Source organism: Trifolium pratense, linkage group LG7, assembly GCF_020283565.1.
Source record: "Trifolium pratense cultivar HEN17-A07 linkage group LG7, ARS_RC_1.1, whole genome shotgun sequence".
Lineage (NCBI taxonomy): Eukaryota > Viridiplantae > Streptophyta > Magnoliopsida > Fabales > Fabaceae > Trifolium > Trifolium pratense.
In genome coordinates, this window is record NC_060065.1 from 10,275,525 (window position 1) to 10,291,874 (window position 16,350).

The 16,350-nt window shown below is 31.9% G+C and overlaps 1 long non-coding RNA gene across 1 annotated transcript; it reads right to left on the reverse strand.

Annotated features, from left to right (window-relative positions):
- Positions 1–7,716: 7,716 nt before the first annotated feature.
- LOC123896874 lies at positions 7,717–15,555 on the reverse strand. The gene is made up of 5 exons (XR_006804658.1): positions 15,340–15,555; positions 15,177–15,243; positions 12,858–14,261; positions 11,956–12,134; positions 7,717–10,045 (listed from the first exon to the last, which is right to left on the reverse strand). It is a non-coding gene; the product is annotated as an uncharacterized LOC123896874 (long non-coding RNA).
- Positions 15,556–16,350: the final 795 nt, after the last annotated feature.

Below are 16,350 nucleotides of genomic sequence, written 5' to 3' on the forward strand. Positions count from 1 at the left end.
AGGTCTAAAACAAATATTAAAATGAGATATACCAAAAGAAATGCACCATTTTTTCCCAATAATTTTATTTTTATCATTCCCCTTCTTATCTCCCCCACTTCAGCCACTTAATCAAACTTATATAAAAATTATGGAACTGAAACAAATTAGTTGACTAACTAACTAGTAACTAGAGTAACTAACTATATCTCTAATAAAAAGAACAAAATAAGGCTCATGTAGTAATCGATCCAAGTGATCTAAGAGACAAAACATGTTCTCCCAAGTCGGTGGATATGATGTATGGGTGGCTAAGAGAAAAACATATGCAAATGTGGACTTGACAGGGGTTTTGCCACTTGTGAGATTGAGGATCGAAGTTTTTATTCTGCGACAAGCAGTTTTCAAAGTTGCTTCAAGAAAAGTGGTCAAAATGAGAAACCATGTGCTGACAATCAACATGCATTTATACTATTTGTGTTTGGCTTCCTAGCATTAGAGGTCGTGAGTCTTCTGCAAAGTGTTCAAAAGGTCATGTATAACGATGTTTTGAGTCTCTTAGGGCTACCATCGTTGTTCTTAAGAGGATTGATTTTACCATTTAAAAATAAGTAGTGCACACGTTATTTTCTGTTTGTCTTTTATTCATTGTATATTTATCCTATATTTATTGATAATATAATATATAAAATTGGTATCCGTGTATCGTATATTATTTTTGCCTATATCCATAAAATTTTATGAAACTTCCGTAAAAAAAATAAAAAAATATTATGAAACTTCTCCAAGTGTGTGTACATATTGGAGCATCTCCGTAGTTTTTTTAAGGAATTTATTTTGAGTTTCAAGTCTATTATTAGTTGGTTCCCACAATATTACGCAACTCATGCATATTTTTAGCCCAATAGTAAAAAGTTAATAAAAATAAATAAATAATTATTCTATGCTGCTTATTTCCCACAATAAGAAGGAATAAAATAAAATAAGACATAAATTTGTGTACCGGACAAAATATTGGAATATCATTCGTCTAAGCTCAATACACCTAAATCGGCCACTTACCGAAGTCATAGGAAGTCTAAAAAGACTAAGTCAAGATACTCTTTGAGGGTATCCACGAGATAAGACCAAAAATATAGCTCATATGGGATAACTACTTCTAGAATAATGGAATTCTAGTGACTCCATGATGCAGGTGAAGGTATCTCGTCTGGGACGGTTGTAACTTAGGCTATATATAAAGCCTATTATCTCTAAAGGATCATCACATTCTACATATTCACCTACTCTCAAACTTAAACCTAAAACACTACCTAGCTAAGTGCATAACCCCTAAAATCCTTGCATGAACAATCTTACTATAAAACACTATGATATAATCATTGGACATCCTCTTAAACACTCTCAGAGTATTAAAAATTGTTTCAACTATCATTACACTGAATTCTTAGTTTTATTTACTTGACTCTTAGTTATATAATTTTTTTCTTTTTACGAAATATAATGTTATATATAGTCAACAATATTATATTTATTTATTTACACATTAAAATATATATTTCTTTTGAACAAGCAAAACATATTTTATATATATATATATATATATATATATATATATATATATATATATATATATATATATATATATATATATATATATATGTTAACTTGATGAAGTTAATTAATTGAAATATCAACTAAATTTAAAATTTTATAAACATATGTATATACTTGATAAATTCAATTAAATATTTTACTATGTAGCTTGTTGGTTGGGCGTCATTGAGCTGGAACACGTTGGAAATTTTTTTATATATTTATCTAAAATTGAAACTCAATATATTAATTTTTAAGCTTAAATAAGTTTTTGGTGCTTATAAATATCTCAAATATTGTTTTTAGTTCCTATACTAATTTAAGTTTTTAGCAAGTTTTGGTCCCTCAAATATTTTTCGTCACACCTTTTAATTGGTCAATGATTTTAAATTAACTTATGTGTATTATTCAAAATTTTAATTTTTTTCAGTGGTCATAAATTAAATATGAAATTTTAAGTTTTTTTCACTTAAAAAGTCATATTTAATTTATCTTTTCTTAAAAAAATCTAAATTTTTTAAAAAGATTTTATAATTGAACATCAATATAAAAACTTATTAAAAAATGTGAAAATTATACATGAGTTGTTTAAAATCAGAAATTAAAAATTGTAACGTCAATTATTTAATGAACCAAAACTTACTGAAATTTTTTAAAAATATTAAACTAAAAATTTTAAATATTTAATTATAAATTCTAGAAACTTATTTAACTCTATTTTTTAAAACAAACTTTCTTGGGTAGACTTCTTGAAACGTAATGATTAAAATAACCACGGATAATCATGCTCCACATAAAAGGGCTGCATAGTCCAATATCATATCATCATACGAATTCCTGTTGCTTATGTTATAATCATGCTCCACATTAACTTTGTGAAGAGTAAATTTACGGCATCAATGTTGAAGAAAGACTTTTACAAGCAGGAGCTACTTTTCTGTCTTGTAACTCTGTGACTGTTCCTTTCAAATTCTTGGGAATATCGGTTGGATTTAATCCGCGAAGGAGAGAGACATGGAATTCTGTTGTGGGGGCTATGACAAAATGTTTAAATTCTTGGAATGGTCGTCATTTGTCTTTTGGTGGTCGCATAACTCTCATCAATTCTGTCTTGGCTAGCATACCCTTATATTTTTTCTCTTTTTTCAAGGCTCCTGTTTGTGTCTTAAAAAATTTAAAGAAAATTCAGCGGAATTTTTTGTGGTGCGGTGGTCTGGAGGAGAAGAAGCTTTGTTGGGTTAAATGAGATCAGATTTGTTTGCCTAAGGAGAAAGGAGGATTAGGGGTAAAATATCTTGAACTCTTTAACGTGGCCTTGCTTAGTAAATGGAAATGGCGATTTTTGAATCACAATAATGCGATTTGGGCTGACTTGCTCCATCACCATTATGGGCATCTCCCTTCTTATGTGTTGGGCGATCATGAGATGGTGGCTGACCCAAATTCATCTCCGTGGTGGCGAGATGTTTTTAGTTCAGGGCGCGGTTTGGGTGAGAGTTGGTTTAAATCTAATGTTAGATGTTGTGTTGGTAACCGTAATAACATTAGTTTTTGGCATTTTAAATGGTACGGGAACCAAACTTTATGTGATTTATTTCCTAACTTATATTTTAAGGAGGCAGCCAAATATGCAAAAGTCTCCGAGCGTTTGGGAGGGGGTGGTTCAATGCTAGTTTGGAAGTGGAATTGGATTGTTAATTAAATGGTTGAGTAAAACCCCATCAAACAGGTAGCCGATTTACAAAATTTGTTTGATGGGTTTTTACTCAACACTATCGATCCAGATATTTGGCGTTGGATACCGGATTCTAATGGTATGTTCTCAGTTAAATTGGTTTATAGCACCTTGTTAGCTCTAAGGCAGGTTGAGCCTATAGAAGCTGTCGTGTTAGATGTCTTACAACGGCTGTGGAGATCGGATGTACCTTCCAAAGTTAATGTTTTCAGTTGGAGACTACTTTTAAATAGATTACCAACAAGAGCAGCTCTTCATTGTAGAGGTATTTTGTCTAATTCTCATGATTTACCATGCGCTTTTTTGCTTTCAGCAAGTGGAGGACGAGACACATAACACTACAAGAAAACATGATATCATTGACCAAACTTATTGAGGGCTAAAAGCCCTCAGTAATGTATTTTTAGGTTATGGAAGGCTCAAATCCGTCAATAATAAATTATCCCTCCTTGAAGAACGAAAAACGTCAGATTGGGCATTAGTGGCGGCTAGGGGCCGCCAATAATGCAAGAAAAGCTGTTAGCCATTACGACGGCTACAGGCCGTCAGTAATTCATGTTGACCGTTGAACATTATTGGCGAGGGAGGGCCGCCAGTAATGCTTACAGCTGGTGCAAGCATTACGACGAGGAAGGACCGTCAGTAATGCAGGGACCGTTGTGAATTAGTGGCGGCTTCAGGCCGCCAGTAATGCTTTTCGAAATTTAAATTTTAACAACGGTCACTTCATCCTACTTCTCCTATATATAACTCCTCAGCAAATCCATTATACTTCACTTCATTTTTACATTTCCATTCTCTCTCTAAATTTTCTCTAACTTCTCTCTTAAATTTCATACTTTTAACTTTCATATCTTCATCCAAAAAGTGGTAAGTGTTTGTGTTTTACTTTTACAAAGTTAAAATTTTTGCTTTGTTATTTAAATGTATATGTTCTAATATTTGTTGTTTACCATTTTTATTAGCAAGTCTTATTCTCGTGGTCATCGGAGGTCGTGGGTTAGGAGCGGAGTTCGTGGGTTAGGAGCGCGCCAAGTAAGAATCTACTCGGCACCCAAGTAAGTAATGTAATTTTAATTTATAATACTTAGTGATAGTTTTTTTTGACAGTATACTTAGTAATAGTTATTAATTAGTACTTTGTAATTTGTTACTAACATTTTATTATCACTATGTATAAAAATTATTGTTTTTGTAAAAAAAAATAAAAAAAGTATATTTAATTTTGAACATTTCGAAAACAGTAAATATTTTTTTAAAAAAAGAATTTATTTTTTTTCAAAAAAACAGGATATTTATATTCTTTTTTTTTAAAACCGAAATTTTTAAAAATTTCTTTTACCGAATACCATCAACAGAAACCAAACAAGTGGAAGCAGTAGTGGCGGAAGCGGTAGAAATCATCAACAAACTGGTTTCACCGAATACCATCGACTGAGATCATCAAATCTAAATCAACAAGACTTCATCATCCCACATGACAATCCCAATCAACCCCAAGACAATTTCTTCCCGAATCAAGCCAACTTTCCCTATCAAGGCAGAAACTTCGTTCATAGGCCTGTGGCACGACCTCCTTTGGTGCGACCGATTCCACTCCCCCCAGTAAGAATAATTGAGGGAGGTAGAGGCCGAGGCCAAGGGAGGCCGCGTGAGCCAACATACAGTGGCAAGGGGAAACTACCACAAAATCAGCCTGACCGACCATGATGTAATTTTAATTATCTGTTGATTTAATTAGTTGTAACCTAATGACAATTTATTATGTTTAATTTTTTTTTTGTGATGGTATGTTTAATTATGCTTGGTTGTAATGACAATATTATTGTTATGTTTAATTATGCTTATGTTAAATATTTATATTATGTTTTTAATTAAATTTTAATATTTTTTTGTCAAAATAAAATTATATTTAATATTTTTTAATTATTTATTATGTAGTATATTTTTTTTAAAAAAATTAAATATTTAAAACTCGAATTTTAAAAAAATAATTTAATAATTTAATTATTTAAAAATCAAATATTATTGATTTTTAAATAATTAAATTATTAAATTATTTTTTTTAAAATTAGGACGCACGTTATTGGCGGCTGCAGGCCGCCAGGAATGCACCTCGAATTCCACTATTGGCACCTGCAGGCCGCCACAATTTCCGTCTCTTTTTCAATTACATAAATTCATGTCATGTGCATTATTGGCGGCTGCAGGCCGTCAGTAATGTTATTGACGGTCCTAGGCCGCCAATAAACATTATCGGCGAGCATTTTCTTGAGGGCCCTTGGCCGCCAATAATGCATGTAATTGTGACGAATTTTGTGCATTATTAAGGACTTTTGGCCGCCAGTAAACCCTTGTTTTCTTGTAGTGATCTTTTCTTTTTGTGTCCTTTTAGTAATGGTGTGTGGAGCAATGTTTTTACTTGAATAGGAAAATCATTACAATTGGGAACAACAGGTAGAAACCACTTTTTGTCGTTTGGTGATTTGTTCAAAGTGAAAGACAAAGGTCGTGTTTGTTACTTGGTTTGGTTGGCCACCACTTGGGGTATATGGAACCTTCGTAATAATGTGATTTTTAAGGGTGCTATACTGGATGCTTCGTTTTTATTGGAGTCAATCAAACTTAGTTCTTGAGTGTGGCTTAGTAATCAGTATGGCCGCAAGGCTTGTATTCAAAGCTCTTAACTTTGTTCATTTTATTGTAAGGGTTTGAGTACCTCTTGTACTCCCTTATAATATACTTTGCTTATAAAAAAAAAATTCTAAGATCCTCCTCACGAAATCCATCAATTTACGGGCGGAACCATTCTTTGAGTCTATCGAGTGCGTGGCTTCTCTATTGATCTGACCGGCCACTTGAGCCGTATGCGTGGGGAACTCGCACGTGCGGTTCTTATGAGGGAGAGCTAGTAGGAACCATCATATCCCAGTATTAGAGTAACTAATTTGTAGCTAACTAGACTTCAGTAGAACTAGCTACTTTCTACTAGCGAATCCATACACGTCTATACGACATCAAAGACATCCACTAAACGAAGAACTTTATATATATATATATATATTCTAATATAATAATAAGTACATACGTAAAACAATAATTAGGAATCAGGCCAAACGATAATTCTTTATTATTATATATCCAATTTAATAGTGTGCTTAGCTTCTTATAGAGTTTCCAATTGCAAATCGAATGTCAAAGCTTTTAGAGAAGAAAGTAATTGATTAAATACAACTCCTCAAAGAACATGTTTCAAAAATTCCAAGCAGTGGTTGTGTGACGTCTCTGATGATCTGCCAGTTGTGTCTCCTGAACAGTGTTTAGGAACCATTTTCCTCTTAAAGTATTACAATTGAACTTAAACTATTTTATGATAATTAGATAAATTTCTAGTTGTTAAGTTTTATATTGTGTGAGTAGATATTGTAATGCCTTAATTACATTTTTTATCTCTTTATTTTCATTTATGAAATTTGGTTTCTACATTTTAAAATTATTTAGTTTTAGTCTTTTTATCAATTTTTTGAACTAAAATAATTATGGTATAGCTTATTTATATTGATATTTTTAAGGAGTTTTCTTGTAGTTTACGGTCGTTGACAAAGGCAAAATTTCCACAGCTCCGTACTTTGACCAAACAAAGAACAAGGGACGCAAGATAGAGCTAGAGGTTTTAGCCCTTTTGCACTTCCTCACCGCTTCTGGAGTATGAGAATGGATTATCTCAAAAAAATTTCCCTCATATTCCTTAAGTGTATCCATCATCATCTTTGAATAGCTTTGCCCAAATATGATGTGTTGGGGATGTGCCTAACTAAGACTTTCTCTTACTCATTTCTCTCTCTTTCCAAATCAAGGGTTAGAAGAAAAAAAATTACCCTCATGTCAATGGAGAGAATCCTCTCTCTTGGAGTATGAAGCAAAAATGGTGCACCTCTTAACGTTTAATATATAATTAAGTTCTTCTTTCTTTTTGGTAGATATAATTAGTAATTAATTAAGTAACTTCTATTATTAGCTTATTGGCAACAAAAACATGTGGTTACGTGTGGCAGTACTATTCAAGTAATAAAAAAATGTAATAGTGCTTATGACAGGGGAATCAAGCTTTGCGCTACCTGTCTGGTAGCTAGCTCGAGTTTATTATTTACTTTCTCCGTTTCAAAATATAAGAACTAGTTGACCACTGCACGTACACCAATGCATAACTTTGATTACGAACATCTTTAATTGTTCATTAGTAAAAATTATAGAAATTTGATATTTTGAAAATACTCATCGAAACAAATCAAACAAGATCTTATATGATAATATTTACATTTATATACTTTTAGAAAAATACAGTCAAAACAAGACATGTGAATAGTATATTTAGTCAAATGAGATCTTATAAAATGGGACGGAGTACTCTATATAGGTTGTGTTGGTGATGTGAACACAGTAATGAATCATAATCATGTATAATCCTACTACAAAATATATTTATAAATGAGTAATTAAATTGTTTTTATAAACCAATGCATGATAAAGAAATATTACCTAAGTGATTTAATAATTAGGGAAAAATACACTAACCTCCCCCGAAGTTTCTTTAAAAGACACAAACACCCCCTCTAATTTTAGATTAAACACTAACCTCCCCTAAGGTCTTTTAAAATATATAAAAACCTCCTTTATAAACATAACACCGTTAATTGATGGTTAAATGTTTTTTTTTTATTTATTTTGGAAACTGCACAAGAGAAAGAGCTAGCACCTTGCATAGGATGTAGAGAGATTAGCATACAACAAACACCAATAAAAGCAACACACAACCATCAGATCAGATGTTGACCTCAGGATTTCCAATTTCATATCTTTATCGCACACTCATCACAAAAGAAGAAGTGCAGACCTCTTAATGCTAGGTGTCTCATACACACTACATAAAATAAAATAGCAACACACACCCATTTATTTGATGATTTGAATCCTTTTTCCCCTAAAATTTCTCCACAAGTTGTTTATTCTTCTGTCTAAACAGGCTAAAATTGTTTGTTATTGTTTCCTATAACGCCTTTCTTGAATTGTTGGACCAATAATTTTTGAGCCCCAATGCTTTTTAGGTCCTTATAAGACATCAAGACACAATACAATCCATCTATTTTTTACCCTCAATTCAATTTATCGAAGTTTAGATTTCATTAGGCATAATACCATCATCTCACATTTTATTGAACCGTATAAGTTCAAATATCATATTATCCATCAACGACATCCTGTTGTATTGAATTTAAAATCATTTAGGTTTTCTATTCTCATTCAATTAAGGGTCGTCATAACAAGCATTATGTTATGAATCCATCATTTCAACCACTGATACCGTCAATTCAAGAGTGTAATCCAGACACAATACAATCCATCTATGTTTTACCGTCAATTCAATTTATCGAAGTATAGATGTTGTTGGGGCACAGTACTATCATCTCCGGTTTAATTGAACCGTATAGGTTAAAATATCATATTATCCACCAGGGACATCCTATTTTATTGCATTTAAAACCATGTATGTTTTCTATTCTCATTCAATTAACGGTCGTCATAACAAGTATAATGTTATGAATCCATCATTTCAGCCACTGATACCGTCGATTTAATAGGGTCATCTAGAAACAATACAATCCATCTATTTTTTACCGTCAATTCAATTTATCTAAGTTTAGATCTCGTTGGGGCACATTACCATCATCCTATAGGTTTAAATATCATATTATCCATCAGGGACATCCTATTGTATTATTTAAAACCATGTACTTTTTTATTCTCATTCGATTAAGGGTCGTCATAACATGAATTTTGTTATGAATATGTTTTTGAAAACTGTAGGATCCGATCAAAACAAAGAATTTTTGTTAACCAAAGGCAAACATAGTATACCATGTAGTAGTCATAAAAGACTCAAACTAAGAATAGTTAAAATGCATAATAGCATACCTTGAATGAGCTCCATATTTAAAGACCAACCGACCAAAAAGCCATCATTTCAACCATCGATACCGTCAATTCAATAGGATCATCGAAACACAATATAATCCATCTATTTTTTACCATCAATTCAATTTATCTTAGATGGACATCTATTGTATTGAATTTAAAACCATGTAGGTTTTCTATTCTCATTCAATTAAGGGTCGTCATAACAAGCATTATGTTATGAATCCATCATTTCAACCACGGATACCGTCAATTCAATAAGGTCATCTGGACACAATAAAATCCATCTATTTTTTACCTTCAATTTATCTAAGTTTAGATCTCATTGGGGCACATTACCATCATCCTATAGGTTTATATATCATATTATCCATCAGGGACATCCTATTGTATTGAATTTAAAACGATGTACTTTTTTATTCTCATTCAATTAAGGGTCGTCATAACATGCATTTTGTTATGAATATGTTTTTGAAAACTCTAGGATACTATCAAAACAAAGAATTTTTGTTGATGAAAGGCAAACACAGTAGCATAGCATGTAGTAGTCATAAAAGACTCAAACTAAGAATAGTTAAAATGCATAGTAGCATACCTTGAATGAGCTCCATATTTAAAGATCAACCGACCAAAAAGTCATCATTTCAACCACGGATACCGTTAATTCAATAGGGTCATCAAGACACAATACAATCTATCTATTTTTTGCCGTCAATTCAATTTATCGAAGTTTAGATCTCGTTTGGCCACAGTACCATCATCCTATAGGTTCAAATATCATATTATTCATCAGGGACATCCTATTGTATTGAATTTAAAACCATGCACTTTATGTTATGAATATATTTTTGAAAACAGTAGGATCCGATCAAAACAAAGAATTTTTGTTGACGAAAGTCAAACATAGTAGCATAGCATGTAGTAGTGATGAAGACTCAAATTAAGAATAGTTAAAATGCATACTAGCATTCAAGCTCCATATTTAAAGAATGGTCGATCAAAAAGTCATCATTTCAACCACCGATACCATTATTTCAATAGGGTCATCAAGACAAAAATACAATCCATCTATTTTTTACCGTCAATTCAATTTATCGAAGTTTAGATCTCCTTGGGGCACAATACCATCATCCTCCAATTTTATTGAACCGTATAGGTATTATCCATCAGGGACATCCAATTGTATTGAATTTAAAATCATGTAAGTTTTCTATTCTTATTCGATTAAGGGTCGGCATAACATGCATTTCATGTTATGAATCTATCATTTCAACGACCGATATCGTCAATTCAATAGGATCATCAATACAAAAATACAATCCCATCTATTTTTTACGGTCAATTCAATTTATCGAAATTTAGATCTCGTTTGGGCCACAACACAATCATCCTCCAGTTTTATTGAACCGTATAGGTTCATATATTATATTATCCATCAGGGACATCCAATTGTATTGAATTTAAAACATGTAACTTTTCTATTCTCATTCGATTAAGGGTGCTCATAACATGCATTTTATGTTATGAATATATCATTTCAACCACCGATACCGTTAATTCAATAGGGTCATCAAGACAAAAATACAAAGCATATATATTTTTTACCGTCAATTCAATTTATCGAAGTTTAGATCTCGTAGGGACCTGGGACACAGTACCTTCATCCTGCCACTTTATTGAACCTTATAGATTCAAATATCATTTTATCCATCAGGAACATCCTATTGAATTGAATTTAAAACCATGAAGGTTTTCTATTCTCATTCCATTAAGGGTCGTCATAACATGCATTTTTTGTTAAGAATATGTTTTCGAAAATCGTAGGATCCGATGAAAACAAAGAATGTTTTTTAACGAAAGACAAACATAGTACCATAGCATGTAGTAGCGATAAAGACTCAAATTAAGAATTGTTAAAATGCATAGTAACATACCTTGAATGAGCTCCATATTTAAAGATGGACCAATCAAAAAGTCATCATTTCAACCATCGATACCGTCAATTCAATAGGGTCATCGAGACGATATACAATCCATCTACTTTTTATTGTCAATTCAATTTATGGAAGTATAGATCTCGAGGGGGCACACTACCATCACCCTACCATATAGGTTCAAATATCATATTATGCATCATGGACATGCTATTGTATTGAATTTCAAACCATATAAGTTTTCTCTTCTCATTCGATTAAGGGTCGCCATAAAATGCATTTTATGTTATGAATCCATCATTTCAACCACCGATACCGTCAATTCCATAGGGACATCGAAACACAATACTATCCATCTATTTTTTACCGTCAATTCAATTTATCGAAGTTTAGATCTCGTTGGGGCACAATACCATCATCCTCTCGTTTTATTGAACCGTATACGTTCAAATATCATATTATCCATCAGGGACATCCTATTGTATTGAATTTAAAACCATATAGATTTTCTATTCTCATTCAATTAAGGGTCGTCATAAAATGCATTTGATGTTATGAATATGTTTTTGAAAACCGTAGGATCCGATCAAAACAAATAATGTTTGTTAACAAAAGGCAAACATAGTAAATCCCAATCCGCTTCTTCCCCTTTTTCATTGTATTAAACCGGATGCAGCATAGCATGTAGTAGTGATAAAAGACTCGAATTAAAAATAGTTAAAATGCATAATAGTATACCTTGTAATGAGCTCCATATTTAAAGATTGTGGATCAAAAAGTCATTATTTCCAGCCTCTGATACCGTAAATTCAATAGGGTCATCGAGACACAATACATCTACTTTTTGCCGTCAATTCAATTTATCCAAGTTTAGATCTCGTTGGGGCACAGTATCATCATCCTCCCATTTTATTGAACTGTATAGGCTCAAATATCATATTATCCATCAGGGACTATTGTATTGAATTTTCAAATATAATATTATCCATCAGGGACTATTGTATTGAATTTAAAACCATGTAAGTTTTTTATTCTCATTCGATTAAGGGTCGTCATAACATGCATTTTATGTTATGAATGCATCATTTCAACCACCGATACCTTCAATTCAATAGGGTCATCGAGACACAATACAATCCATCTATTCAGGGACATCCGATTCTATTGTATTGAATTTAAAACTATGTGTTTTCAATTCTAATTCGATTAAGGGTCGTCATAACATGCATTTTATGTTATGAATCCATCATTTCAACCACCTATACCGTCAATTCAATAGGGTTATCGAAGTTTAGATCTCGTTGGGGCATAGTACCATACCATCATCCTCCTGTTTTATTTAACAGTATAGGTTCAAATGTCATATTATCCATCAGGGACATCCTATTGTATTGAATTTAAAACCATGTAGATTTTCTGCCCATGTAGGTTTTCTGTTCTCATTCGATTAAGGGTCCTATATCTCTCTCTGGTACTAAACAAAATGAATTGCTAATGAAAGATTTGTGTGGCCAATTTAACAAGAAAAACAAATTATATACTGAAAGTCTAGAACAAACTGAAATTCTTGAGAAACTTCTAGACACTGTAAAATCAGAGAGATAAACTTTAATCTAGGTTTAAAAAAGAAGTGGACATACCTCCCAGACCCTTATATATTTTTATTGTGAAGAAGCCGTCTATTGGGACAAAGGCATATTAGCAGCAGCTGCATTATTCACAAGCGGTTACATGCCTGATTGTACTTGTTCAGGCATTCCAGAAGACAGCAATTCTTTTTCCTATTAAAAGTATAGCAATGTAAGAAGACTTTCAATCAAGATCATTGTATTTGTACAAAATTGACTGCCACAACATATAAGACCAGCCTACATATTTCTCCCCTTTTACTCGAGTATTTCCTCCTATTTAAATATAAGCAAAAAGTCTAATGTATTTGGACCAAACTTAGTTTTACTGTTTTAATGCGGGTGTTGTATTTTTTATGCATTTTTTTGTTCACTTGCCATTATTTCAAATCTGCGTACAGCTGTATTTTGATAGGAACAAACACTATGATAAACTGAAACTGACGGAAATAGAATTAATGACAAACTCAGGGGGATGAGTCTATCAAGATGAATAAAACAGTAAAGTAATTTACAATGGATGAAGATGAATCTCTTGCAAAAGGAAGAAAGTAAATGATATCTCTCCTCTCACATTCACCCATCCCTTCATTACAAAATTCCACTACTTATACTTTACTGCTCCCTGTCCCTGCATTCAGTTATGCCTTGTGAGTTTTGAGCCCCTAACCCAACCGTACAAAACGGGCTAGTAAGGTGGAAGGTGCCTCCCACTTATAAACATTTTAAACCATTCACATTCAATGTGGGAGTGTTATGACATCCCTTACACCATGGGCAGGACATCTAGAGCATGACTCGATACTCTAATATCATCTTAGAATTTGGATTGGACTTAACACAATCTTGCAAAAACAAAACTGGCGTTATAAGGTGAATGTTTATAAATACTTCTTTTTTTGGAGTGTTTTCACCAAAAAAAAAATCTACATTTGTAGCAGAATTCCCCAATTTACCAATCCCCGATGTAGCATGTTCAATACCTCCCTCCCTCCTGCCTCCCTCCCTCGCTCTCTCTCTATCTCTATCTCTCTAAAAGTTTTATAGAGTGATGAAAACAAAAATAAATAAATAAATAAAGTGATGTACAAACAATGGTAGAGATTGGCTGAGCAGTGAGGAAAGAAATGCGACGATTCTGCAGGAGCATAAAAAAATACTAAAATAATATAAAAGATATTACCATGGTATTAGTACTTCTGTTCATTAATAGTTTCTGCATAATTTGAAGTTATAACATTATATGAAATGATAGAAAATAAACAACACACATTACCGGATACTCATTAAACCACATTTTTTTTATTTTATCGTAACAACATTTCCAATTGTTGCGAGGTCCATCAAACGTAGATTTAATTGTCTTCGATATATAGATCCTTTAGGTCGCCCACTAGGTATACAAATTTCTTCCATCTAAAGTAATGATAAAGACATATATATGCATTAATATATCATCTATCAATGAAAGAAAGATAGCAGTTAGCTTGAAAACATGATACAGAAAATAGTGGAGAGCCATGTGCAAATGATTTTCTATGGATGGCATCTGAAAAAGGAGAAAATGTAATAACTCTATTTCAAAGAAGAAGTGACATGGTTGTTCAAGGATTGTAAAATTAGAAGATATAGTGTCAAAAAATAGTGAAAATGGAGAAAATAGATAGTTAAGGGCCTGTTTGTTTAAGCTTTAAAAAAAATTATTTTTTTTGAAAAAATTCTAGAGATTTTTTTGTAGAGATTTTGAAGAAAATCTAAAGCTATTTTCTGTTTGTTTACAATCACAACAATCTATTTTTTTAGAAAATGGTTTTCAAAAAAATAGATTTTGAAGAAAGCTATTGAAAATAGCTTTTCATTTTGAAGAAAAAAAATGATTTTTTTACTAAAATGATTTTTCAAAAAATCTGAAACAAACACAAGTAAAATAAAAAAAAAAAGTCATTTTTTTTAAAAAAAATAGATTTTTTTGCTGGAAAATCTGAAACAAACAGGCCTAAATCAGATTAAGCCTCAAACATGTCTGCAATGTAAATTGAAATTTGACCAAATACATACATTAATCAATCAAATTCGAGATATGAAACACAAATCTCAATAAGAATAATAGTATACCTAACGAATCTAATAATAATAGTATCCTGGACAAGTCTAATTTGACGAAAATATTAGTGTCAAACAAAGGGGTTTTTTTAAAGTTAGATCAAAGTGACAATTTTTTTATCATAATATACAGAAGTTACAAAACATAGAGAAATCACCACCATTATTATCTTAACATGGAATAAATTAAAAAATGAAAAAATTGAAGAGTTTGAATTGAGCACTTACATCAACAACCTTGTTTTTCTGGAATAAGTGCTTAAAATCTTCCTCCTACCGATTGGATTCACAGGGTCTTCGTTGAACTCAAAACAAAGAAAAAAGGGAAAATGTCATAAATTGAAGAAGAGAAGGAGAAGAGTAAACGAAAAGGGGATGACAATTTTCGTACCGGAGAGACGAAAGCGACTGAGTTGAAAGGGTTGTGGCGGTGCTGAGTTGAGAGATCTATAACGTTGACAGAGGAACACTGCTTCAGAGACGGCTATGGCGTTGCGATGCGGTGGCGTTGAGGGTGGAGAGCATTAGGGTTTGGTTACGTTTCTTTCGTTTCAATTTCAAAATTTCTTAGACGGTCTAGTTTCTAACACTAGTACTGTATCTTTCTAACACTTGTCTATTTTTTTGACATTTATTTTCTATATTTTCTGAAATATACGTGTTTATTTTTTTTTTCGGTACATTTGAAATACGGTAAATTCTAAGGACTATTGCATCAAGTGGTTCATGGTGGACCAATTACGAATAACATTATAACAAATACCAATTTTATAAAATTCATCGTTTGATTGAAAGTTTAGATCATGTAGATCATCCATAGAAAAATTTAGAAAAATTGAAAATCATTTGATATGTTATCGAGACACATCAAGATTAACGGTTTATTAAATAACGTAAATTTTGATGGATCTCAATAACACATCAAATGATTTTCAAAAAAATTTAAAAAATTTATGGATGATCTATACGATATAAACTTTCAATCCAATAGTTAATTTTGTAAAATCATATTCGGTAGATCACTTGTCCACGGTGGACCACCTAAACTTTTGTTAATCTTTTATATTATAAGCTTGTATACACAAGCAAACTCTAAATCCTAATTTGTTTTCCCTCCTTTTTATCTTGCAATTTTTATTAAAAAATAATACAATTTTGTCTTGACTATGATTCAAACCCGCAACCCTTCAGTATAAGGCAATATTTCCAACCATTATGGCAAGTATATCAATTGTGATTAAAGTTATGTGCAATAATTGATAAGCACCATCAATTTTAAAAGTATATCATATCAAAATTATTGTTGACTATATTATTCATCACAAAATATTTTTATGTCTTTCCTGATTAATGATTTTTTTTTTACCGGATCATAAATTTAGAAAATAATTATCATGTGAGA